Raw genomic sequence first — 25,844 nt, forward strand, 5'->3', positions numbered from 1 at the left:
AGACTCTATGCCCTTTAAAATACCTCCCCGCCCAGCAAAATGTATTTTCTCTCTCAAACCTCCAAGGTTCCACCCAAACAGGCCCCTTGGAAGCACACTCCGCCTTCAATATGTGTGTATGCATGTGTGTTCGTGTGTACCTGTGTATTTGTGTGCATCTGTGTGTGTGAGTATGTTACTGGGGTTAGGGAACTAGGGTGGAAACAGAGGGTTTAGAGAGCAAGAAGTTAGGGAGCTAGGGGGGATAAAGAGGATTTAGGGAGCCAGGGGTTAGGGAGCTAGGGGGGATAGAGGGGTTAGGGAGCTAGGTGTTAGGGAGTAGGGGGAATAGAGGGATTAGGGAGCTAGGCGTTAGGGAGTAGGGGGATAAAGATGGGTTAGGGAGCTACAGAATATACCTGTCCTACACACTAGATCAAAGGACTGGGAGATTTGAGCAAGCTGCCAAAGAAACACTTGAATGGCTTCATTCCCCAGACACTCTGCCCTTTAAAATACCTCACACTTCAATGGCTTCATTCCCCAGACACTCTGCCCTTTAAAATACCTCACACTTCAATGGATTCATTCCCCAGACACTCTGCCCTTAAAAATACCTCACACTTCAATGGCTTCATTCCCCAGACACTCTGCCCTTTAAAATACCTCACACTTCAATGGCTTCATTCCCCAGACACTCTGCCCTTTAAAATACCTCACACTTCAATGGCTTCATTCCCCAGACACTCTGCCCTTTAAAATACCTCACACTTCAATGGCTTCATTCCCCAGACACTCTGCCCTTAAAAATACCTCACACTTCAATGGCTTCATTCCCCAGACTCTCTGCCCTTTAAAATACCTCACACTTCAATGGCTTCATTCCCCAGACACTCTGCCCTTTAAAATACCTCACACTTCAATGGATTCATTCCCCAGACACTCTGCCCTTTAAAATACCTCACACTTCAATGGCTTCATTGCCCAGACACTCTGCCCTTTAAAATACCTCACACTTCAATAGCTTCATTCCCCAGACACTCTGCCCTTTAAAATACCTCACACTTCAATAGCTTCATTCCCCAGACACTCTGCCCTTAAAAATACCTCACACTTCAATGGATTCATTCCCCAGACACTCTGCCCTTAAAAATACCTCACACTTCAATGGCTTCATTCCCCAGACACTCTGCCCTTTAAAATACCTCACACTTCAATGGCTTCATTCCCCAGACACTCTGCCCTTTAAAATACCTCACACTTCAATGGCTTCATTCCCCAGACACTCTGCCCTTTAAAATACCTCACACTTCAATGGCTTCATTCCCCAGACACTCTGCCCTTTAAAATACCTCACACTTCAATGGCTTCATTCCCCAGACACTCTGCCCTTTAAAATACCTCACACTTCAATGGCTTCATTCCCCAGACTCTATGCCCTTTAAAATACCTCCCCGCCCAGCAAAATGTATTTTCTCTCTCAAACCTCCAAGGTTCCACCCAAACAGGCCCCTTGGAAGCACACTCCGCCTTCAATATGTGTGTATGCATGTGTGTTCGTGTGTACCTGTGTATTTGTGTGCATCTGTGTGTGTGAGTATGTTACTGGGGTTAGGGAACTAGGGTGGAAACAGAGGGTTTAGAGAGCAAGAAGTTAGGGAGCTAGGGGGGATAAAGAGGATTTAGGGAGCCAGGGGTTAGGGAGCTAGGGGGGATAGAGGGGTTAGGGAGCTAGGTGTTAGGGAGTAGGGGGAATAGAGGGATTAGGGAGCTAGGCGTTAGGGAGTAGGGGGATAAAGATGGGTTAGGGAGCTACAGAATATACCTGTCCTACACACTAGATCACAGGACTGGGAGATTTGAGCAAGCTGCCAAAGAAACACTTGAATGGCTTCATTCCCCAGACACTCTGCCCTTTAAAATACCTCACACTTCAATGGCTTCATTCCCCAGACACTCTGCCCTTTAAAATACCTCACACTTCAATGGATTCATTCCCCAGACACTCTGCCCTTAAAAATACCTCACACTTCAAAGGCTTCATTCCCCAGACACTCTGCCCTTTAAAATACCTCACACTTCAATAGCTTCATTCCCCAGACACTCTGCCCTTTAAAATACCTCACACTTCAATAGCTTCATTCCCCAGACACTCTGCCCTTAAAAATACCTCACACTTCAATGGATTCATTCCCCAGACACTCTGCCCTTTAAAATACCTCACACTTCAATGGCTTCATTCCCCAGACTCTCTGCCCTTTAAAATACCTCACACTTCAATGGCTTCATTCCCCAGACACTCTGCCCTTAAAAATACCTCACACTTCAATGGCTTCATTCCCCAGACACTCTGCCCTTTAAAATACCTCACACTTCAATGGCTTCATTCCCCAGACACTCTGCCCTTTAAAATACCTCACACTTCAATGGCTTCATTCCCCAGACACTCTGCCCTTTAAAATACCTCACACTTCAATGGCTTCATTCCCCAGACACTCTGCCCTTTAAAATACCTCACACTTCAATGGCTTCATTCCCCAGACACTCTGCCCTTAAAAATACCTCACACTTCAATGGCTTCATTCCCCAGACACTCTGCCCTTTAAAATACCTCCCCGCCCAGCAAAATGTATTTTCTCTCTCAAACCTCCAAGGTTCCACCCAAACAGGCCCCTTGGAAGCACACTCCGCCTTCAATATGTGTGTATGCATGTGTGTTCGTAACTGGTGTGTTCATAGCTGGTGTGTGACCTGTTTGTGTGTATGTGTGTGTAGTGTGGTGTGGTGTGGTGTGGTGTGGTGTGTGTGTGTGTGTGTGTGTGTGTGTGTACCTGTGTATTTGTGTGCATCTGTGTGTGTGAGTATGTATTTGGGGTTAGGGAACTAGGGTGGAAACAGAGGGTTTAGAGAGCAAGAAGTTAGGGAGCTAGGGGGGATAAAGAGGATTTAGGGAGCCAGGGGTTAGGGAGCTAGGGGGGATAGAGGGGTTAGGGAGCTAGGTGTTAGGGAGTAGGGGGAATAGAGGGATTAGGGAGCTAGGCGTTAGGGAGTAGGGGGATAAAGATGGGTTAGGGAGCTACAGAATATACCTGTCCTACACACTAGATCACAGGACTGGGAGATTTGAGCAAGCTGCCAAAGAAACACTTGAATGGCTTCATTCCCCAGACACTCTGCCCTTTAAAATACCTCACACTTCAATGGCTTCATTCCCCAGACACTCTGCCCTTTAAAATACCTCACACTTCAAAGGCTTCATTCCCCAGACACTCTGCCCTTTAAAATACCTCACACTTCAATGGCTTCATTCCCCAGACACTCTGCCCTTTAAAATACCTCACACTTCAATGGATTCATTCCCCAGACACTCTGCCCTTAAAAATACCTCACACTTCAATGGCTTCATTCCCCAGACTCTCTGCCCTTTAAAATACCTCACACTTCAATGGCTTCATTCCCCAGACACTCTGCCCTTTAAAATACCTCACACTTCAATGGATTCATTCCCCAGACACTCTGCCCTTTAAAATACCTCACACTTCAATGGCTTCATTGCCCAGACACTCTGCCCTTTAAAATACCTCGCACTTCAATAGCTTCATTCCCCAGACACTCTGCCCTTTAAAATACCTCACACTTCAATAGCTTCATTCCCCAGACACTCTGCCCTTAAAAATACCTCACACTTCAATGGATTCATTCCCCAGACACTCTGCCCTTAAAAATACCTCACACTTCAATGGCTTCATTCCCCAGACACTCTGCCCTTTAAAATACCTCACACTTCAATGGCTTCATTCCCCAGACACTCTGCCCTTTAAAATACCTCACACTTCAATGGCTTCATTCCCCAGACACTCTGCCCTTTAAAATACCTCACACTTCAATGGCTTCATTCCCCAGACACTCTGCCCTTTAAAATACCTCACACTTCAATGGCTTCATTCCCCAGACACTCTGCCCTTTAAAATACCTCACACTTCAATGGCTTCATTCCCCAGACACTCTGCCCTTAAAAATACCTCACACTTCAATAGCTTCATTCCCCAGACACTCTGCCCTTAAAAATACCTCACACTTCAATGGATTCATTCCCCAGACACTCTGCCCTTAAAAATACCTCACACTTCAATGGCTTCATTCCCCAGACACTCTGCCCTTTAAAATACCTCACACTTCAATGGCTTCATTCCCCAGACACTCTGCCCTTTAAAATACCTCACACTTCAATGGCTTCATTCCCCAGACACTCTGCCCTTTAAAATACCTCACACTTCAATGGCTTCATTCCCCAGACACTCTGCCCTTTAAAATACCTCACACTTCAATGGCTTCATTCCCCAGACACTCTGCCCTTTAAAATACCTCACACTTCAATGGCTTCATTCCCCAGACACTCTGCCCTTTAAAATACCTCACACTTCAATGGCTTCATTCCCCAGACACTCTGCCCTTAAAAATACCTCACACTTCAATGGCTTCATTCCCCAGACACTCTGCCCTTTAAAATACCTCACACTTCAATGGATTCATTCCCCAGACACTCTGCCCTTAAAAATACCTCACACTTCAATGGCTTCATTCCCCAGACACTCTGCCCTTTAAAATACCTCACACTTCAATGGCTTCATTCCCCAGACACTCTGCCCTTTAAAATACCTCACACTTCAATGGCTTCATTGCCCAGACACTCTGCCCTTTAAAATACCTCACACTTCAATAGCTTCATTCCCCAGACACTCTGCCCTTTAAAATACCTCACACTTCAATGGATTCATTCCCCAGACACTCTGCCCTTAAAAATACCTCACACTTCAATGGCTTCATTCCCCAGACACTCTGCCCTTTAAAATACCTCACACTTCAATAGCTTCATTCCCCAGACACTCTGCCCTTTAAAATACCTCACACTTCAATGGATTCATTCCCCAGACACTCTGCCCTTAAAAATACCTCACACTTCAATGGCTTCATTCCCCAGACACTCTGCCCTTTAAAATACCTCACACTTCAATGGCTTCATTCCCCAGACACTCTGCCCTTTAAAATACCTCACACTTCAATGGCTTCATTCCCCAGACTCTATGCCCTTTAAAATACCTCCCCGCCCAGCAAAATGTATTTTCTCTCTCAAACCTCCAAGGTTCCACCCAAACAGGCCCCTTGGAAGCACACTCCGCCTTCAATATGTGTGTATGCATGTGTGTTCGTGTGTACCTGTGTATTTGTGTGCATCTGTGTGTGTGAGTATGTTACTGGGGTTAGGGAACTAGGGTGGAAACAGAGGGTTTAGAGAGCAAGAAGTTAGGGAGCTAGGGGGGATAAAGAGGATTTAGGGAGCCAGGGGTTAGGGAGCTAGGGGGGATAGAGGGGTTAGGGAGCTAGGTGTTAGGGAGTAGGGGGAATAGAGGGATTAGGGAGCTAGGCGTTAGGGAGTAGGGGGATAAAGATGGGTTAGGGAGCTAGGGGGGATAGAGAGGGGTTAGGGAGCTAGGGGTTAGGGAGTAGGGGGGGTAGAGAGGTAGGGAGCTAGGGGTTAGGGAGTAGGGGGGGTAGAGAGGGGTTAGGGAGCTAGGGATTAGGGAGCTAGGGGTTAGGGAGTAGGGGGGATAGGGAGGGGTTAGGGAGCTAGGGGTTAGGGAGTATGGGGGATAGAGGGGTTAGGAAGCTAGGGGTTAGGGAGTAGGGGGGATAGAGGGGGGATAGAGAGGGGTTAGGGAGCTAGGGGGGATAGAGAGGGGTTAGAGAGTAGGGGTTAGGGAGTAGGGGGGATAGAGGGCTTAGGGAGCTAGGGGTTAGGTAGTAGCACTGAGAGGGGGTAGGGGTATAGCATAGAGGGGGGGTAGGGGTATAACACTGAGGGGCGGGGGGGTTGGGGTATAACACTGAGGGGGGGTAGGGGTATAACACAGAGGGGGTAGGGGTATAACACAGAGAGGGGGTAGGGGTATAACACTGAGAGGGGGTGTAGGGGTATAACACAGAAGGGGTAGGGGTATAACACTGAGGGGGGGGGGTAGGGGTATAACACTGAGGGGGGGTAAGGGTATAACACAGAGAGGGGGTGTAGGGGTATAACACAGAGGGGGTAGGGGTATAACACTGAGGGGGGGGGTAGGGGTATAACACTGAGGGGGGTAAGGGTATAACACAGAGAGGGGGTAGGGGTAAAACACTGAGAGGGGGTAGGGGTATAACACTGAGAAGGGGTGTAGGGGTATAACACTGAGGGGGGATATGGGTATAACACTGAGAGGGGGTAGGGGTATAACACTGAGGGGGGGTAGGGGTATAACACTGAGGGGGGGTAGGGGTATAACACTGAGGGGGGGTAAGGGTATAACACAGAGAGGGGGTAGGGGTATAACACTGAGAGGGGGGTAGGGGTATAACACTGAGAATGGGTGTAGGGGTATAACACTGAGGGGGGGATAGGGGTATAACACTGAGAGGGGGTGGGGTATAACACTGAGAGGGGGTGTAGGGGTATAACACTGAGGGGGGGGGGGTAGGGGTATAACACTGAGAGGGGGTGTAGGGGTATAACACTGAGAGGGGGTGTAGGGGTATAACACTGAGGGGGGGTAGGGGTATAACACTGAGAGGGGGTGGGGTATAACACTGAGAGGGGGTGTAGGGGTATAACACTGAGGGGGGGTAGGGGTATAACACTTAGAGGGGGTGTAGGGGTATAACACTGAGGGGGTAGGGGTATAACACTGAGGGGGGGGTAGGGTATAACACTGAGAGGGGGTAGGGGTATAATACTGAGAGGGGGTAGGGGTATAACACTGAAAGGGGGTGTAGGGGTATAACACTGAGGGGGGGTAGGGGTATAACACAGAGGGGGTAGGGGTATAACACTGAGAGGGGGGTAGGGGTATAACACTGAGAGGGGGTAGGGGTATAACACTGAGGGGGGGTAGGGGTATAACACTGAGGGGGGGTAGGGGTATAACACTGAGGGGGGGTAAGGGTATAACACAGAGAGGGGGTAGGGGTATAACACTGAGAGGGGGGTAGGGGTATAACACTGAGAATGGGTGTAGGGGTATAACACTGAGGGGGGGATAGGGGTATAACACTGAGAGGGGGTGGGGTATAACACTGAGAGGGGGTGTAGGGGTATAACACTGAGGGGGGGGGGGGGTAGGGGTATAACACTGAGAGGGGGTGTAGGGGTATAACACTGAGAGGGGGTGTAGGGGTATAACACTGAGGGGGGGTAGGGGTATAACACTGAGAGGGGGTGGGGTATAACACTGAGAGGGGGTGTAGGGGTATAACACTGAGGGGGGGTAGGGCTATAACACTTAGAGGGGGTGTAGGGGTATAACACTGAGGGGGTAGGGGTATAACACTGAGGGGGGGGTAGGGTATAACACTGAGAGGGGGTAGGGGTATAATACTGAGAGGGGGTAGGGGTATAACACTGAAAGGGGGTGTAGGGGTATAACACTGAGGGGGGGTAGGGGTATAACACAGAGGGGGTAGGGGTATAACACTGAGAGGGGGGTAGGGGTATAACACTGAGGGGGGGTGTATAACACAGAGGGGGTTGGGGTATAACACTGAGAGGGGGGTAGGGGTATAACACAGAGGGGGGGGGGTAGGGGTATAGGGGTACCCCACCTCCATTGTCTGAACTGAAGCAGCTGGTGACCCGCTCCTAGTTCATTGTCTGGTCTAAGTTTCTGAACTGAAGCAGCTGGTGGCACGCTCCTAGTTTATGACTGTGAAAGTGTGCATGGGCGGTTGAGTGGTTAAGCGTTCAGGCTGCGGTCGTGGTGACCGTGGACCCACGCTGAGGCAGAGTATTCTCAAAATAAACACATTCAATTAGAAGGAGAACACCCGTGAGGGGTGAACACTAACCATGCACAGAGCAGCAAACATCCTCAAGCCAAGTTTAGTTTGATAAGTGCAACATGGGAATCTATCATGACAGAGGTACATTATAACAACAGTGTATTAACTTCATGCTAACAGGTGGTTACTCACTCTTCCGGTGCAAAATAGCAGACAGCCAGACAGCTAGCCAACCATCCATACATCCAGTCATCCATCCAGACAGCCAGCCATCCATCCAGACAGCCAACCATCCATCCAGACAGCCAGCCAGTCATCCATCCATCCAGTCATCCAGCCAGCCATTCAGATCCATCCATCCAGACAAACAGCTAGACACCAGGCAGACAGACAGCTAGACACCAGGCCGACAGACAGCTAGACACCAGGCAGACAGACAGCAAGACACCATCCAGACAAACAGCTAGACACCAGGCAGACAGACAGCTAGACACCAGGCAGACAGACAGCTAGACACCAGGCAGACAGACAGCTAGACACCATCCAGACAAACATCTAGACACCAGGCAGACAGAAAGCAAGACACCATCCAGACAGACAGCTAGACACTAGGCAGACAGAAAGCTAGACACCATCCAGGCAAACAGTTAGACACCAGGCAGACAGACCGCTAGACACCAGGCAGACAGATCGCTAGACACCAAGCAGACAGACAGACAGCTAGACATCAGACAGACAGACAGCTATACCTTAGACAGACAGCTAGACATCAGACAGACAGACAACTAGACATCAGACAGACAGACAACTAGAGACCAGACAGACAGACAGACAGACAGACATCCCATGCCCGCTCTGTGGGAATATAACAAAATGCCAGCCTGGTCCAATAATGGAGCCAGTGGAGCCTGCTCAATACGACAAGCACCTCATTACTACCCACACTGACCATCTATGGCCAAGGGAGAGACTGTTCCCATGCTCTCACCTCTCTCTAGTCTACCTCTCTGTGTTTCGGTCTCTGTCACAATCCACAATCCAATTTCTCTTCAATTGTCATTCTCTCTCTTTCATTTACTCTCTCTCATACACAAACAACTGAAGTTAAGTCCGACCGGCTCGCAAATAAGCACCGCCAACACATGCCATATGCAGTATTTTAGGAGGGCAGCTGTTTCTTGCTGTTGTTGCTGAATTTCTCTCATCTGTCCACACAGGCTCACCATGTCTCAGTCTTGGTTCGCTGTCGGAGTCTTAATCCACTCACTTCCAGCCTGTAAATCTCTCACTGCTAGTCTGACACTGAACACTTGTCCCTTCATTTCCCATAGGAATCCTCCCAGAGACGAGTGCCGACGGCTGGCTTCATCACCAGTGAGCTATACTGAGCTCCCAATGAGGAATAACACGAGAGATTCAATACTGAACCTTCAATGAGGAATAACATGTGAGATTCAATACTGAACCTTCAATGAGGAATAACATGTGAGATTCAATACTGAACCTTCAATGAGGAATAACATGTGAGATTCAATACTGAACCTTCAATGAGGAATAACATGTGAGATTCAATACTGAACCTTCAATGAGGAATAACATGTGAGATTCAATACTGAACCTTCAATGAGGAATAACATGTGAGATTCAATACTGAACCTTCAATGAGGAATAACATGTGAGATTCAATACTGAACCTTCAATGAGGAATAACATGGGAGATTCAATACTGAACCTTCAATGAGGAATAACATTTGAGATTCAATACTGAACCTTCAATGAGAAATAACATGTGAGATTCAATACTGAACCTTCAATGAGGAATAACATGTGAGATTCCATACTGAACCTTCAATGAGGAATAACATGTGAGATTCAATACTGAACCTTCAATGAGGAATAACATGTGAGATTCAATACTGAACCTTCAATGAGGAATAACATGTGAGATTCAATACTGAACCTTCAATGAGGAATAACATGTGAGATTCAATACTGAACCTTCAATGAGGAATAACATGTGAGATTCAATACTGAACCTTCAATGAGGAATAACATGTGAGATTAATGATGGGTTAGCCGACAACGTCATGAAAACAATGTGCGCTCCTCAACGGGGTAGAAGTCAGCCTGTTGTGATTTAGGATGGCCAGATTGCTAGCAAGAATGACAAGAAACTGCCATGTGGGGAATCGTAATTGGCTCGTTTCTTGATACCATGTCTTTACTTTTTGTGTTTTGACTGATTTCATGTCAATGCTAATATGGCAAATAAATTGCCAGCTAGATAACCAACAACTGTAACGATGTCGTTGAGAGACAAGTGCTCATTCTGCAAATGTATTTACAATTTTCAAAAAAAAATTAAGACGAAAAATGGTTTACATGTTGTCAACAATCTATGCCAACCTCGTCTGTTTAGCCCCATAGTTGAACACGCCTCGGTTTTGTTGCTAAATATTCAACCTGTCAATAACATGACAGATTTTATACTGAGCTCTAAGTGAGCAATAACATGATACTGAGCCTTCAGTGAGCAATAACATGATACTGAGCCTTCAGTGAGCAATAACATGATACTGAGCCTTCAGTTAGCAATAACATGATACTGAGCCTTCAGTGAGCAATAACATGATACTGAGCCTTCAGTGAGCAATAACATGATACTGAGCCTTCAGTTAGCAATAACATGATACTGAGCCTTCAGTGAGCAATAACATGATACTGAGCCTTCAGTGAGTAATAACATGATACTGAGCCTTCAGTGAGCAATAACATGATACTGAGCCTTCAGTGAGCAATAACATGATACTGAGCCTTCAGTGAGTAATAACATGATACTGAGCCTTCAGTGAGTAATAACATGATACTGAGCCTTCAGTGAGCAATAACATGATACTGAGCCTTCAGTTAGCAATAACATGATACTGAGCCTTCAGTGAGCAATAACATGATACTGAGCCTTCAGTGAGTAATAACATGATACTGAGCCTTCAGTGAGTAATAACATGATACTGAGCCTTCAGTGAGCAATAACATGATACTGAGCCTTCAGTTAGCAATAATATGATACTGAGCCTTCAGTTAGCAATAACATGATACTGAGCCTTCAGTTAGCAATAATATGATACTGAGCCTTCAATTAGCAATAACATGATACTGAGCCTTCAGTGAGCAATAACATGATACTGAGCCTTCAGTGAGCAATAACATGATACTGAGCCTTCAGTTAGCAATAACATGATACTGAGCCTTCAGTTAGCAATAACATGATACTGAGCCTTCAGTGAGCAATAACATGATACTGAGCCTTCAATTAGCAATAACATGATACTGAGCCTTCAGTGAGCAATAACATGATACTGAGCCTTCAGTTAGCAATAACATGATACTGAGCCTTCAGTTAGCAATAATATGATACTGAGCCTTCAATTAGCAATAACATGATACTGAGCCTTCAGTGAGCAATAACATACAACAACAAGAGAAAATACTGAGTTCTCCTCTTGAGAGAAAGAAGTGAGACAAAAATGTATCTATCAGTACCATCACACTGTACTGTAGCCTATATAAACTGTACTGTAGCCTATATAAACTGTACTGAAGCCTATATAAACTGTACTGTAGCCTATATTAACTGTACTGTAGCCTACAAGAAGTGTGCCATATTCAACTGAAAGAGAACCATAAAACTGAAGCTATGAGCATTATTTAAACCAGCACAAAGTAACATGCTTCACTGTTCTAGCAACAGAGGGAGAGAAAGAAGTGACACTTACACACACATCGTCCGGAGTCCTGGTAGTAACTCTGTCTCTGCTTTCCAGTGAGAGTGTGTGTGTGTCTGTCTGTCTGTCTGTCTTTCCCCCTGCCCTCACAGAGAGTACGGCCAGGGTCTGCCAGAGGCACTGTAAAAACAAGCGCTCACGTGAGTACTACTCCACAGCGGGTCCCAAAATAAATAAAACGCGCATCCGAAAAAAGGAGAGATGGAGAAATATCAAATAAACTATTGTGCATTTAAGAAGGTACGCTCATTTGCAATGCAACTACTCCCTCCCCTTAGACCCAAAATACTTTGGACAGAGTTTTTTTTCTCCTTCCGATCCGGAGAGAAAGGGAGAGAAAGAGAGAAGGGGAGAAAGAGAAAAGGTAGACCAGGGAAGGCTAGAGTAGGCGGAACTCTTCTGCTGTCTTGCTCTTACTACTCTTTCAGCTTGTTTCTTCCTCCTCTTGTGGGCAGCGAACATTAAACCCCGGGCTTCCAAGCAGTGGAATGTGACAGCGGGAAAGAGCGAGGAGGAAAAACAGAGAGAGAGAGAGCGTGGGGCATATGGTGTCCACCTACAACAGGGGTGTCAAACTCATTTTGCCGGTCTTCAACGAGGTCCGGAGGGCAGCACTGAAAATGTTTATTTCCTCACTGTCTCTATCTATCTCGTCTAGCTTTCATTTCAGTGATAATTAGTGAGCTGGACACATTTAAGAAACTGTATGAATGTAGGTCCAGTATCATTTCTACACAGTTTAGATTCGGTTTTAGTCATTTCATTGTATATTGAGTTTCTCTCTCACTCTGCCCCCTTTTTCACTCTCCTCTCTCTGCCTCTCTCTCACTCCGCTCTCTTTCTCTCCCCCTCTCTGCTTGTCTCTCTCTCTCACTCTGCTTGTCTCTCTCCCTCACTGCTTGTCTCTCTCTCCCTCTCTGCTTGTCTCTCTCTCTCCTTGTCTCTCTCTCCCTCGCTGCTTGTCTCTCTCTCTCACTCTGCTTCTCTCGCGCGCTCTCTCTCTCTCTCTCAATTCAATTTAAGGGCTTTATTGGAATGGGAAACGTATGTTTACATTACCAAAGCAAGTGAAATAGATAATAAACAAAAGTGAAATAAATAAAAAATGAACAGTAAACATTACACTTACAAAAGCTCCAAAATAATAAAGACTTTTCAAATGTCATATATTCTTTGTGGGTCTGTGTAAATCTGAGGGAAATATGTGTCTCTAATACATTTGGCAGGAGGATAGGGAGTGCATCTCAGTTTCCACCTCTCTCTCGCTCTCTATCTCAGTTCCTCAACCACTGAAGGAAAACTGAAAGCAGCTATTGACTGGAAATGATTAGTGTCTGAAGACAAAATGAAAGCATGTCACTTACTACACTCAGCTACCTGGGAAGAAGGTAAACACAGAATGTAGCTACAAAGGAACACAACATGAATAAACTTGATTAGACCAAGAATCATTTCAGTGTGTTAGGCTTCTATTGTGTCAAGAGTTTCCCCGACTTTCCAGACCAACAAAAGATGCCATTAGCAAACACATATGGAAAAACAACTGAGGTGAAAAACCACAGTGTGTGTTCAATTTGTCCCATTTTTATAGCTTATGAGGAAAACACAATAGCTTAACAGAACAGCTCTCCCCTTAACTGAAAAAATCTGAACGATGCCATTGTTTACCGTATACAAACCACCCGTAGGAGACCCAGATAGAGAGAGATAGATAGAGAGAGGTGGTACAGAGAGATAGCGGGAGAGAGAGATAGAGAGAGGGGAAGAGAGAAAGGTGGTACAGAGAGAGAGAGAGAGAGAGAGAGAGAGAGAGATAGAGAGAGAGAGAGAGAGAAAGAGAGAGAGAGAGAGAGAGAGAGAGAGAGAGAGAGATAGAAGAAAGAAAGGAGGTACAGAGAGATAGTGGGAGAGAGAGAAAGAAATAAGGTAAAGAGAGAGAGAGAGAGCAAATGTACTGTACAAATATACTGAACAAATGTCAAATAGTCTTTTTACCAAATTACCGTAAGACAGACCACGTATTCACCCTGCACACCCTAATTGACAAACAAACAAACAAACAAACAAGGCAGTCTTTTCATGCTTTGTTGATTGCAATTTTTTTTTGACTCAATTTGGCATGAGGGTCTGCTATACAAATTGATGAAAAGTGGTGTTGGAGGAAAAACATACAACATTATAAAATCCATGTACACAAACAACAAGTGTGCGGTTAAAATTTGCAAAAAACAAACATAACATTTCCACAGGGCCGTGGGGTAAGACAGGGATGCAGCTTAAGCCCCACCCTCTTCAACATATATATCAACGAATTGACGATGGCACTAGAACAGTCTGCAGCACCCGGCCTCACCCTACTAGAATCTGAAGTCAAATATATAAGTCAAAGGTCTACTGTTTGCTGATGATCTGGTGCTTCTGTCCCCAACCAAGGAGGGCCTACAGCAGCAACTAGATCTTCTGCACAGATTCTGTCAGACCTGGGCCCTGACAGTAAATCTCAGTAAGACAAAAATAATGTTGTTCCAAAAAAGGTCCAGTTGCCAGGACCACAAATATCGAGACACCGTTGTACTAGAGCACACAAACAACTATACATACCTCGGCCTAAACTTCAGCGACACAGGTATCTTCCACAAAGCTGCGAACGACCTCCCGGGTGGCGCAGTGGTCTAGGGCACTGTATCACAGTGCTAGCTGCGCCACCAGAGTCTCTGGGTTCGCGCCCAGGCTGGGCTGGGTTCGCGCCCAGGCTCTGTCGCAGCCGGCCGCAACCGGGAGGTCCGTGGGGCGACGCACAATTGGCATAGCGTCGTCCGGGTTAGGGAGGGTTTGGCCGGTAGGGATATCCTTGTCTCAGTATGTAAAAATGTAATGAAATGTATGCACTCTACTGTAAGTCGCTCTGGATAAGAGCGTCTGCTAAATGACTAAAATGTAAATGTAACGAGCTGAGAGGCAAGGCAAGAAGGGACTTCTATGACATCAAAAGGAACATAAAATTCAACATACCAATTAGGATCTGGCTAAAAATACTTGAATCAGTTATATAACCCATTGCCCTTAATGGTTATGAGGTCTGGGGTCCACTCACTAACCAAGAATTCCCAAAATGGGACAAACACCAAATTGAGACTCTGCATGCAGAATTCTGCAAAAGTATTCTCAGTGTACAATGTAAAACACCAAATAATGCATGCAGAGCAGAATTATGGTGATACCCGCTAATTATCAAAATCCAGAAAAGAGCCGTTAAATTCAACAACCACCTAAAAGGAAGTGATTCACAAACCTTCCATAACAAAGCCATCACCTACAGAGAGATGAACCTGGAGAAGAGTCCCTTAAGCAAGCTGGTCATGGGGCTCTGTTCACAAACACAAACAGACCCCATAGAGCCCCAGGACAGCAACACAATTAGACCCAACTAAATCATGAGAAAACAAAAAGATAATTACTTGACATATTGGAAAGAATTACAAAAAAACAGATCAAACTAGAATGCTATTTGGCCCTAAACAGAGTACACTGTGGCATAATTCCTGACTGTGGCAGAATTCCCAAAATCAAGGAAAACTTTGACTATGTACAGACAGGCTATGTGCACACTGCCCACATAATGAGGTGGAAACTGAGATGCACTACCTAACCTCCTGTCAAATGTATGACAATATTAGAGACACATATTTCCTTCAGATTACACAAACCCCAATCTTGATAAACTCCCATATATATTGGGTGAAATACCACAGTGTGCCATCACACAAGCAATATTTGTGACCTGTTGCCACACGAAAAGGGCAACCAATGAAGCACCTTTTGTACTTTAACTATTTGCACATAAAATGAAATTTGAAATGGCTTTATTCTTTTGGAACTTTTGTGAGTGTAATGTTTACTGTTAATTTGATTTGTTTATTTCACTTTTGTTTATTTAGTACCGAGAGAGAGAGAGAAAGAGAGATAGGGGGGGGGGGGGGGAGAGCGAGAGAGAGCGAGCGAGAGAGAGAGGAGGGGAGTAAAACAACTTTGGTTTTAAAGTGTATACCACTTTATTAGAACAACAAATCTCTTACTGTATGTCCCTTAGGAACCAAACCATCCCATCTAAAGTGTATTCAACTGAGAATTGAATAAAGATCATAGAGATTGTGTGTATGTGTTTATGCCTGTATGTATGTGTGTGTGTGTGTGTGTGTGTGTGTGTGTGTGTGTGTGTGTGTGTGTGTGTGTGTGTGTGTGTGTGTGTGTGTGTGTGTGTGTGTGTGTGTGTGTGTGTGTGTGTGTGTGTGTGTGTGTGTGTGTGTGTGTACCAGCAGCTATTAGATGATGTGTTTGTGTGGGAGCGGGACAGACATCAGCTGACTAAACATGCTGACCAAGAGGTCCTGACCAAGCACAATCCTCTAACTGTCTGGCATCAGCAAATCACCATGGCAACCACCCACCTACCCACCTGCCTGCCCGCCCGCCCACGAATGCCAAAACGCCTCGAGTTCCTACCACAGCATCTGATTCGCTGACAGGACAGCTTGGGTAAAGTGCACAGACCACTTAACTGAAATAATGTCAATTCAATCCAACTCAATACATGAAACAAGTCAGGCTAACTATTTGAGGTGCTGTATTTATAGTTGTCGGATGCTGTTGAGCGTAACGTTCTTTCTTGCTAAAACGTTGATGCTGTTGAGTGTTATGTTCTTGTTAATATGTTGATGCTGTTGAGTGTTATGTTCTTGCTAAAACGTTGATGCTGTTGAGTGTAACGTTCTTTCTTGCTAAAACGTTGATGCTGTTGAGTGTAACGTTCTTGTTAAAATGTTGATGCTGTTGAGTGTTATGTTCTTGTTAAAACGTTGATGCTGTTGAGTGTAACGTTCTTGTTAAAACGTTGATGCTGTGAGTGTAACGTTCTTTCTTGTTAAAACGTTGATGCTGTTGAGTGTAACGTTCTTGTTAAAACGTTGATGCTGTGAGTGTTATGTTCTTGTTAAAACGTTGATGCTGTTGAGTGTAACGTTCTTTCTTGCTAAAACGTTGATGCTGTTGAGTGTAACGTTCTTTCTTGCTAAAACGTTGATGCTGTTGAGTGTTATGTTCTTGTTAATATGTTGATGCTGTTGAGCGTAACGTTCTTGTTAATATGTTGATGCTGTTGAGTGTTATGTTCTTGTTAATATGTTGATGCTGTTGAGCGTAACGTTCTTGTTAAAACGTTGATGCTGTTGAGTGTTATGTTCTTGTTAATATGTTGATGCTGTTGAGCGTAACGTTCTTGTTAAAACGTTGATGTTGTTGAGTGTTATGTTCTTGTTAATATGTTGATGCTGTTGAGTGTTATGTTCTTGTTAATATGTTGATGCTGTTGAGCGTAACGTTCTTGTTAATATGTTGATGCTGTTGAGTGTAACGTTCTTTCTTGTTAAAACGTTGATGCTGTTGAGTGTAACGTTCTTTCTTGCTAAAACGTTGATGCTGTTGAGTGTAACGTTCTTTCTTGCTAAAACGTTGATGCTGTTGAGTGTTATGTTCTTGTTAATATGTTGATGCTGTTGAGTGTTATGTTCTTGCTAAAACGTTGATGCTGTTGAGTGTTATGTTCTTGTTAAAACGTTGATGCTGTTGAGCGTAACGTTCTTTCTTGCTAAAACGTTGATGCTGTTGAGTGTAACGTTCTTTCTTGCTAAAACGTTGATGCTGTTGAGTGTTATGTTCTTGTTAATATGTTGATGCTGTTGAGTGTTATGTTCTTGCTAAAACGTTGATGCTGTTGAGTGTAACGTTCTTTCTTGCTAAAACGTTGATGCTGTTGAGTGTTATGTTCTTGTTAATATGTTGATGCTGTTGAGCGTTATGTTCTTGTTAAAACGTTGATGCTGTTGAGTGTAACGTTCTTGTTAAAACGTTGATGCTGTTGAGCGTTATGTTCTTGTTAAAACGTTGATGCTGTTGCTAAAATGTAAGCTAAGGGGACAATGATTTTCTCAGAAACAACTGACAAAACCAGTGTGTGTGTGTGTGTGTCAGTGCCACCTGCACCTATCCTCCACATACACACACACTCTCTACACACACACACACTCTACACACTCTACACACATTACAACTGCTGCTACCAGACTGTAATTATGATTGATAAAAACTGCACAATTTAAACACTTTACCAATCCCCTCATCCCCAAACACGTGTAAATACAGTACTATAAATTGGGCCTTCCTGTATTATACGGATGTTAAAATGTTTATTCTGTTCTGAGACATTTACTTTATGTTCCTATTATTATTTATTATTGTTGTTGCATTGTCCAGAAGGAACCTGCAAGTAAGCATTTCATTGGACGGTGTATACCATATGTATCTTGTGTACACAAGTAATATTAACTTGAAACTTGATAGAAGTAGTAGTGGACAGTGAGAGGATATCAGAACAGACAGTACTAGTTGATAGTGAGGGAATATCAGAACAGAGACAGTACTAGTTGATAGTGAAGGGATATCAGAACAGACAGTACTAGTTGATAGTGAAGGGATATCAGAACAGACAGTACTAGTTGATAGTGAGGGAATATCAGAACAGACAGTACTAGTTGATAGTGAAGGGATATCAGAACAGACAGTACTAGTTGATAGTGAGGGAATATCAGAACAGAGACAGTACTAGTTGATAGTGAGGGAATATCAGAACAGAGACAGTACTAGTTGATAGTGAGGGGATATCAGAACAGACAGTACTAGTTGATAGTGAGGGAATATCAGAACAGAGACAGTACTAGTTGATAGTGAGGGAATATCAGAACAGAGACAGTACTAGTTGATAGTGAGGGGATATCAGAACAGACAGTACTAGTTGATAGTGAGGGAATATCAGAACAGAGACAGTACTAGTTGATAGTGAGGGGATATCAGAACAGACAGTACAAGTTGATAGTGAGGGGATATCAGAACAGACAGTACTAGTGGCTAGTGAGGGGATATCAGAACAGACAGTACTAGTGGCTAGTGAGGGGATATCAGAACAGAACAGAATTCTTCTACCTATCATACTCACATACAGCTCAACAGCCAACAGAGACCTGTGGTCAGTCATTTACTGTGTGTCATACCCTCCTGATCGTCTCCGTTCAGATGTGTGTGTGTGTGTGTGTGTGTGTGTGTGTGTGTGTGTGTGTGTGTGTGTGTGTGTGTGTGTGTGTGTGTGTGTGTGTGTGTGTGTGTGTGTGTGTGTGTGTGTGTGTGTGTGTGTGTGTGAAATGGTATCTAAGACAGACAGGAGGATGCAGAGGGAAGCAGGCCCAGTGGACCCAGTGCTGTTTAGCTGGCCTGCAGATAAGAAAAGGCACACACACACACACACGCATACACACTACACACCTGAGCCAAAATAAACATCTCCCCTGCAGTTTCACAGTATGCTGATGACAGTGTGGAGTTGGGGGATGGGCCTGTATGTATGCATGCTTGCCGTGTACGTTGGAACAATATGTGCCTCTGTATTAGCATATTTCCATGTGTGTGTGTGTGTGTGTTCGTGTTCTCTTACATGTGTAACTCACATCAACATCCTTAACCTGTCTAGCCCCGGGGTGCCACTAGCGGCACACCCCCCCCACCCCCACTGAAAAGGCAGAGCCGCGAAATTCAATTATTTTTTTTTTTTTAAATATTTAACTTTCACACATTAAAGTCCAATACAGCTAATGAAAGACACAGATCTTGTGAATCCAGCCAACATGTCCGATTTTTAAAATGTTTTACAGGGAAGACACAATATGTAAAGATGTAAATCTATTAGCTAAACACATTAGCATAATCCACCATTTTTTCTTTGTCCACCAACACCAGTAGCTATCACCAATTCGGCTAAACTAAGATATTGATAGCCACCAACCAAGAAAAAACCTCCTCAGATGACAGTCTGATAACATATTTATGGTATAGGATAGGTTTTGTTAGAAAAATGTGCATATTTCAGGTAGATGTCATAGTTTACAATTGCACCCACCGTCACAAATGGACTAGAATAATTACAATGAGCAACGTGTTTACCTAACTACTAATCATCAAACATTTCGTAAAAATACACAGCATACACTAATCGAAAGACACCGATCCTGTGAATACAGACAATATTTCAGATTTTCTAAGTGTCTTACAGCGAAAACACAATAAATCGTTATATTAGCATAGCACATGTGCAAACATTTCCCCAGCATTGATTCTAGCCAAAGAGAGCGATAACGTAAACATCGCCAAAATATATTAATTTTTTCACTAACCTTCTCAGAATTCTTCAGATGACACTCCTGTAACATCACATTACAACATACATATACAGTTTGTTCGAAAATGTGCATATTTAGCCACCAAAATCATGGTTAGACAATGAGAAAAGTAGCCCAGCTGGTCAGAAAATGTTCGTGCGGCATATTAAACAGTGATCTAGTCGTATACATAAATACTCATAAACGTGACTAAAAAATATAGGGTGGACAGCGATTGATAGACAATTTAATTCTTAATACAATCGCGGAATTACATTTTTTAAATTATCCTTACTTTTCAATACAGTTTGCGCCAAGCGAAGCTAAGTCAAAAAAAATGGCGTCCTAAAATTTTTCGACAGAAACACGATTTATCATAATAAATTGTTCCTACTTTGAGCTGTTCTTCCATCAGAATCTTGGTCAAAGAATCCTTTCTTGGGTCTAATCGTCTTTTGGTCGAAAGCTGTCCTCTTGCCATGCAGAAATGCACATTGCGTTCGGCATGAACTGGAACGGTGCCCAGAGATTCACAGTGGCTCAGAAATAAATGTCCCAAAATCGCACTAAACGGATATAAATTGCTATAAAACGCTTTAAATGAACTACCTTATGATGTTTTTAACTCCTATAACGAGTAAAAATATGACCGGAGAAATATAACTGGCTACACTAATGCTTGGAAAAACAGTAGGTCAGTGTCCTCCGCGCGCATGACGCACCAAGAAAAGAGTTCCTACCTACAGGGTTTTTTCATTTATAGTGGCTGTGATTGGGCAATCGATACCATTCAAAGCGTCATCACGTAAAGGCATCCAGGGGAAGACGTAAGCAGTGTCCGTATACTCATAGGAATAACAGTGGCCTTAAAACTGACTCCAGAACAGGGGCCAAAATGTGTGAAATCTGACTCCATGTCAGGGAAATTGCTGTAGAATGAGTTCTGTTCCACTTAGAGACAAAATTTCAACACCTATAGAAACTATAGACTGTTTTATATCCAATAATAATAATAATATGCATATTGTACGATCAAGAATTTTGTAGGAAGCCGTTTCAAAAATTACACGATTTCCATAAATAGTGACAACAGCACTCCCTATCCTTAACAGGTTTTAACTCACATTCACATACATTCATATCTCACATCCACTAATAACTCACATCAACATCCATCCATAACTCACATCAACATCCATCCATAACCCATAACTCCCATCCACATTCATCCATAACTCACATCAACATCAATCCATAACTCACATCAACATCCATCCATAACTCCCATCAACATCCACCCATAACTCACATCCACATCCACCCATAACTCATATACACATCCATTCATAACCCATAACTCACATCAACATCCATCCATAACTCAGAACCACATCCGTCCATAACTCATATACACATTCATTCATAACCCATAACTCACATCAACATCCATCCATAACTCACATCAACATCCGTCCATAACTCACATCCACATCCATCCATAACTCACATCCACATTCATTGATAACTCCCATCAACATCCACCCATAACTCCCATCAACATCCATCCATAACTCACATCAACATCCATCCATAACTCACATCAACATCCATCCATAACTCACATCAACATCCGTCCATAACTCACATCAACATCCATCTATAACTCACATTCACATTCATCGATAACTCACATCCACATCTACCCATAACTCACATCCACATCTACCCATAACTCCCATCCACATCCACCCATAACTCACATCAACATCCACCCATAACTCCCATCAACATCCATCGATAACTCACATCAACATCCATCCATAACTCACATCCACATCTACCCATAACTCACATCCACATCTACCCATAACTCCCATCCACATCCACCCATAACTCCCATCAACATCCACCCATAACTCACATCAACATCCATCTATAACTCACATCCACATCTACCCATAACTCACATCAACATCCATCCATAACTCCCATCAACATCCACCCATAACTCACATCAACATCAATCCATAACTCCCATCAACATCCATCCATAACTCCCATCAACATCCACCCATAACTCCCATCAACATCCATCCATAACCCATAACTCCCATCAACATCCACCCATAACTCCCATCAACATCCATCCATAACCCATAACTCCCATCAACATCCACCCATAACTCACATCAACATACATCCATAACCCATAACTCCCATCAACATCCACCCATAACTCACATCAACATCCACCCATAACTCACATCAACATCCATCCATAACCCATAACTCCCATCAACATCCACCCATAACTCCCATCAACATCCATCCATAACCCATAACTCCCATCAACATCCACCCATAACTCACATCAACATCCATCCATAACCCATAACTCCCATCAACATCCACCCATAACTCACATCCACATCTACCCATAACTCACATCCACATCCACCCATAACTCCCATCAACATCCACCCATAACTCACATCAACATCCACCCATAACTCCCATCAACATCCACCCATAACTCCCATCAACATCCATCCATAACTCCCATCAACATCCACCCATAACTCACATCAACATCCACCCATAACTCACATCCACATCCACCCATAATTCACATCAACATCCACCCATAACTCACATCAACATCCACCCATAACTCACATCAACATCCACACATAACTCACATCAACATCCACCCATAACTCATATCAACATCCATCCATAACTCCCATCAACATCCACCCATAAATCCCATCAACATCCACCCATAACTCCCATCAACATCCATCCATAACTCACATCCACATCCACCCATAACTCACATCAACATCCACCCATAACTCACATCAACATCCACCCATAACTCACATCAACATCCACACATAACTCACATCAACATCCACACATAACTCCCATCAACATCCACCCATAACTCCCATCAACATCCACCCATAACTCCCATCAACATCCACCCATAACTCCCATCAACATCCACCCATAACTCACATCAACATCCACCCATAACTCACATCAACATCCATCAATAACTCACATCCACATTCATCAATAACTCACATCCACATCCATTCATAACGCATAACTCCCATCAACATCCATCCATAACTAATAACACGCAGGCCTCCTACTCTGGCACTCAGGTAATAAAGCCCCACTGACTTATCAAGATAAAGTCTCTCGCTTTAAACTTCCCAACTTCCCATAGACGCCCCCTCACTGCGCACTGGTGTAATAGATGGCCCCGAATGGCCCTCTGAACAACATAAGAAGTATTTGAACAAGTTGAGGTTAGTGGAGGTTAGTGGTAGGTTTGGTAGGATAGTGGAGGTTAGCGGTAGGTTCCAACAGGAGATAAAAGGTAAAGGAATGCCTAATAAACGTTGGTGATTGGCAACAGGAAATGGGTAAATTGCAGCACTTAGCTGGCTGAGACAAGATCAGACAGATGAGAGAAGGGGAGTGGGGGGGCCTTGGGTGAGGACTGAGTGGGGAACTGGAGAAAGGAGCAGCCTCCAGACTGGAGATTAGCACCAGAGACTAAGGCTGGAGGCTAGCAACAGAGACTAAGGCTGGAGGTTAGCACCAGAGACTAAGGCTGGAGGTTAGCACCAGAGACTAAGGCTGGAGGTTAGCACCAGAGACTAAGGCTGGAGGTTAGCACCAGAGACTAAGGCCTCCAGGCTGAAGGTTAGCACCAGAGACTAAGGCTGGAGGTTAGCACCAGAAACTAAGGCTGGAGGTTAGCACCAGAGACTAAGGCTGGAGGTTAGCACCAGAGACTACGGCCTCCAGGTTGGAGGTTAGCACCAGAGACTAAAACCTCCAGGCTGGAGGTTAGCGCCAGAGACTAAGGCTTCCAGGCTGGAGGTTAGAACCAGAGACTAAGGCCTCTAGGCTGGAGATTAGCACCAGAGACTAAGGCCTTCAGGCTGGAGGTTAGCGCCAGAGACTAAGGCCTACAGGCTGGAGGTTAGCGCCAGAGACTAAGGTCTCCAGGCTGGAGGTTAGCACCAGAGACTAAGGCTGAAGGTTAGCGCCTGAGACTAAGGCATCCAGGCTGGAGGTTAGCGCCAGAGACTAAGAACTCCAGGCTGGAGGTTAGCGCCAGAGACTAAGGCCTCCAGGTTGGAGGTTAGCGCCAGAGACTAAGAACTCCAGGTTGGAGATTAGCGCCAGAGACTAAGGCCTCCAGGTTGGAGGTTAGCACCAGAGACTAAGAACTCCAGGTTGGAGATTAGCGCCAGAGACTAAGGCCTCCAGGTTGGAGGTTAGCACCAGAGACTAAGAACTCCAGGTTGGAGGTTAGCGCCAGAGACTAAGGCCTCCAGGTTGTAGGTTAGCGCCAGAGACTAAGGCTTCCAGGCTGGAGGTTAGCACCAGAGACTAAGGCCTCTAGGCTGGAGATTAGCACCAGAGACTAAGGCCTCTAGGCTGGAGATTAGCACCAGAGACTAAGGCCTACAGGCTGGAGGTTAGCGCCAGAGACTAAGGCCTACAGGCTGGAGGTTAGCGCCAGAGACTAAGGCCTACAGGCTGGAGGTTAGCGCCAGAGACTAAGGTCTCCAGGCTGGAGGTTAGCACCAGAGACTAAGGCTGAAGGTTAGCGCCAGAGACTAAGGCATCCAGGTTGGAGGTTAGCGCCAGAGACTAAGAACTCCAGGCTGGAGGTTAGCGCCAGAGACTAAGGCCTCCAGGTTGGAGGTTAGCGCCAGAGACTAAGAACTCCAGGTTGGAGATTAGCGCCAGAGACTAAGGCCTCCAGGTTGGAGGTTAGCACCAGAGACTAAGAACTCCAGGTTGGAGATTAGCGCCAGAGACTAAGGCCTCCAGGTTGGAGGTTAGCACCAGAGACTAAGAACTCCAGGTTGGAGGTTAGCACCAGAGACTAAGGCCTCCAGGTTGTAGGTCAGCACCAGAAACTAAGGCCTCCAGGTTGGAGGTTAGCACCAGAAACTAAGGCCTCCAGGTTGGAGATTAGCGCCAGAGACTAAGGCCTCCAGGTTGGAGGTTAGCACCAGAGACTAAGGCCTCCAGGTTGGAGGTTAGCGCCAGAGACTAAGGCCTCCAGGTTGGAGGTTAGCGCCAGAGACTAAGGCCTCCAGGTTGGAGGTTAGCGCCAGAGACTAAGAACTCCAGGTTGGAGGTTAGCGCCAGAGACTAAGAACTCCAGGTTGGAGGTTAGCGCCAGAGACTAAGAACTCCAGGTTGGGGGTTAGCACCAGAGACTAAGGCTGGAGGTTAGCGCCAGAGACTAAGAACTGCAGCTTGGAGGTTAGCGCCAGAGACTAAGAACTCCAGGCTGGAGGTTAGCACCAGAGACTAAGGCTGGAGGTTAGCACCAGAGACTAAGACCTACAGGCTCAGGACTGGAGAATATGGACCCAGGGAACTAGATGAGGTGGTTATACTGGTGTAAGGTATATGCTAGAAGAAAGGGTGTTGCTACATAGAACCAAAAAGGGTCACCTTGTGTGAAGGGGATTTCTGGGACAGGAAGTGAGTGTGTGTGTGTGGGTGTGTGATCTGTGGGGAGACTGATGACTCATTCCAGGCCATTTACGGCTTTGTTATTGCTAAGGAGTGAGTCTATCCACTCGGGAGTGATCAGGACTATTTTCTAAGTAAGAAAACATAAAACATAAAACATTTTTAATCTTTAATGTCTTCTCTTGAGATTAAAGGCACAGTGCAGTCAAATTTTCACAGTACATAATAAGGTTGAAATAATGTGAAATTGTGAAAATGATGACGATGCCCTTTTAGTGTAAAAGCTGTTTGGTGGGATGTAGTTTTGGCCTACCTGGTGACATCACCAGGCAGTAAATTAGTTAATAGACCAACAGAAAGAGTTCCAAACCTCTCTGCCAATAAAAGATAGTTTTCAGTTTTCCCCTCCCAACTCAGACCACTCCCAGACAGTCCTAGTAGAATTCTTGCTTGATAAATTGCTCTTTGCTAAGAAGCTATTTTTGTTTCT

At 44.7% G+C, this 25,844-nt stretch overlaps 1 protein-coding gene across 2 annotated transcripts in view; it reads right to left on the reverse strand.

Moving 5' to 3' along the window:
* LOC129817719 (protein eva-1 homolog A-like) overlaps positions 1 to 25,844 on the reverse strand; it is a 191,675-nt gene that overhangs the window by 66,717 nt on the left and 99,114 nt on the right. The window contains exon 1 of one of the 2 annotated variants that reach the window (XM_055873219.1): positions 11,565 to 11,704. The exons of the other annotated variant lie outside the window; for it this stretch is intronic. The gene's annotated coding sequence lies outside the window, so the exon portion shown is untranslated. Of the gene's footprint in view, positions 1 to 11,564; positions 11,705 to 25,844 lie in introns of those variants that run through there. 2 annotated transcript variants of the gene reach the window in all.

Source organism: Salvelinus fontinalis, chromosome 20 (genome assembly GCF_029448725.1).
Source record: "Salvelinus fontinalis isolate EN_2023a chromosome 20, ASM2944872v1, whole genome shotgun sequence".
NCBI lineage: Eukaryota > Metazoa > Chordata > Actinopteri > Salmoniformes > Salmonidae > Salvelinus > Salvelinus fontinalis.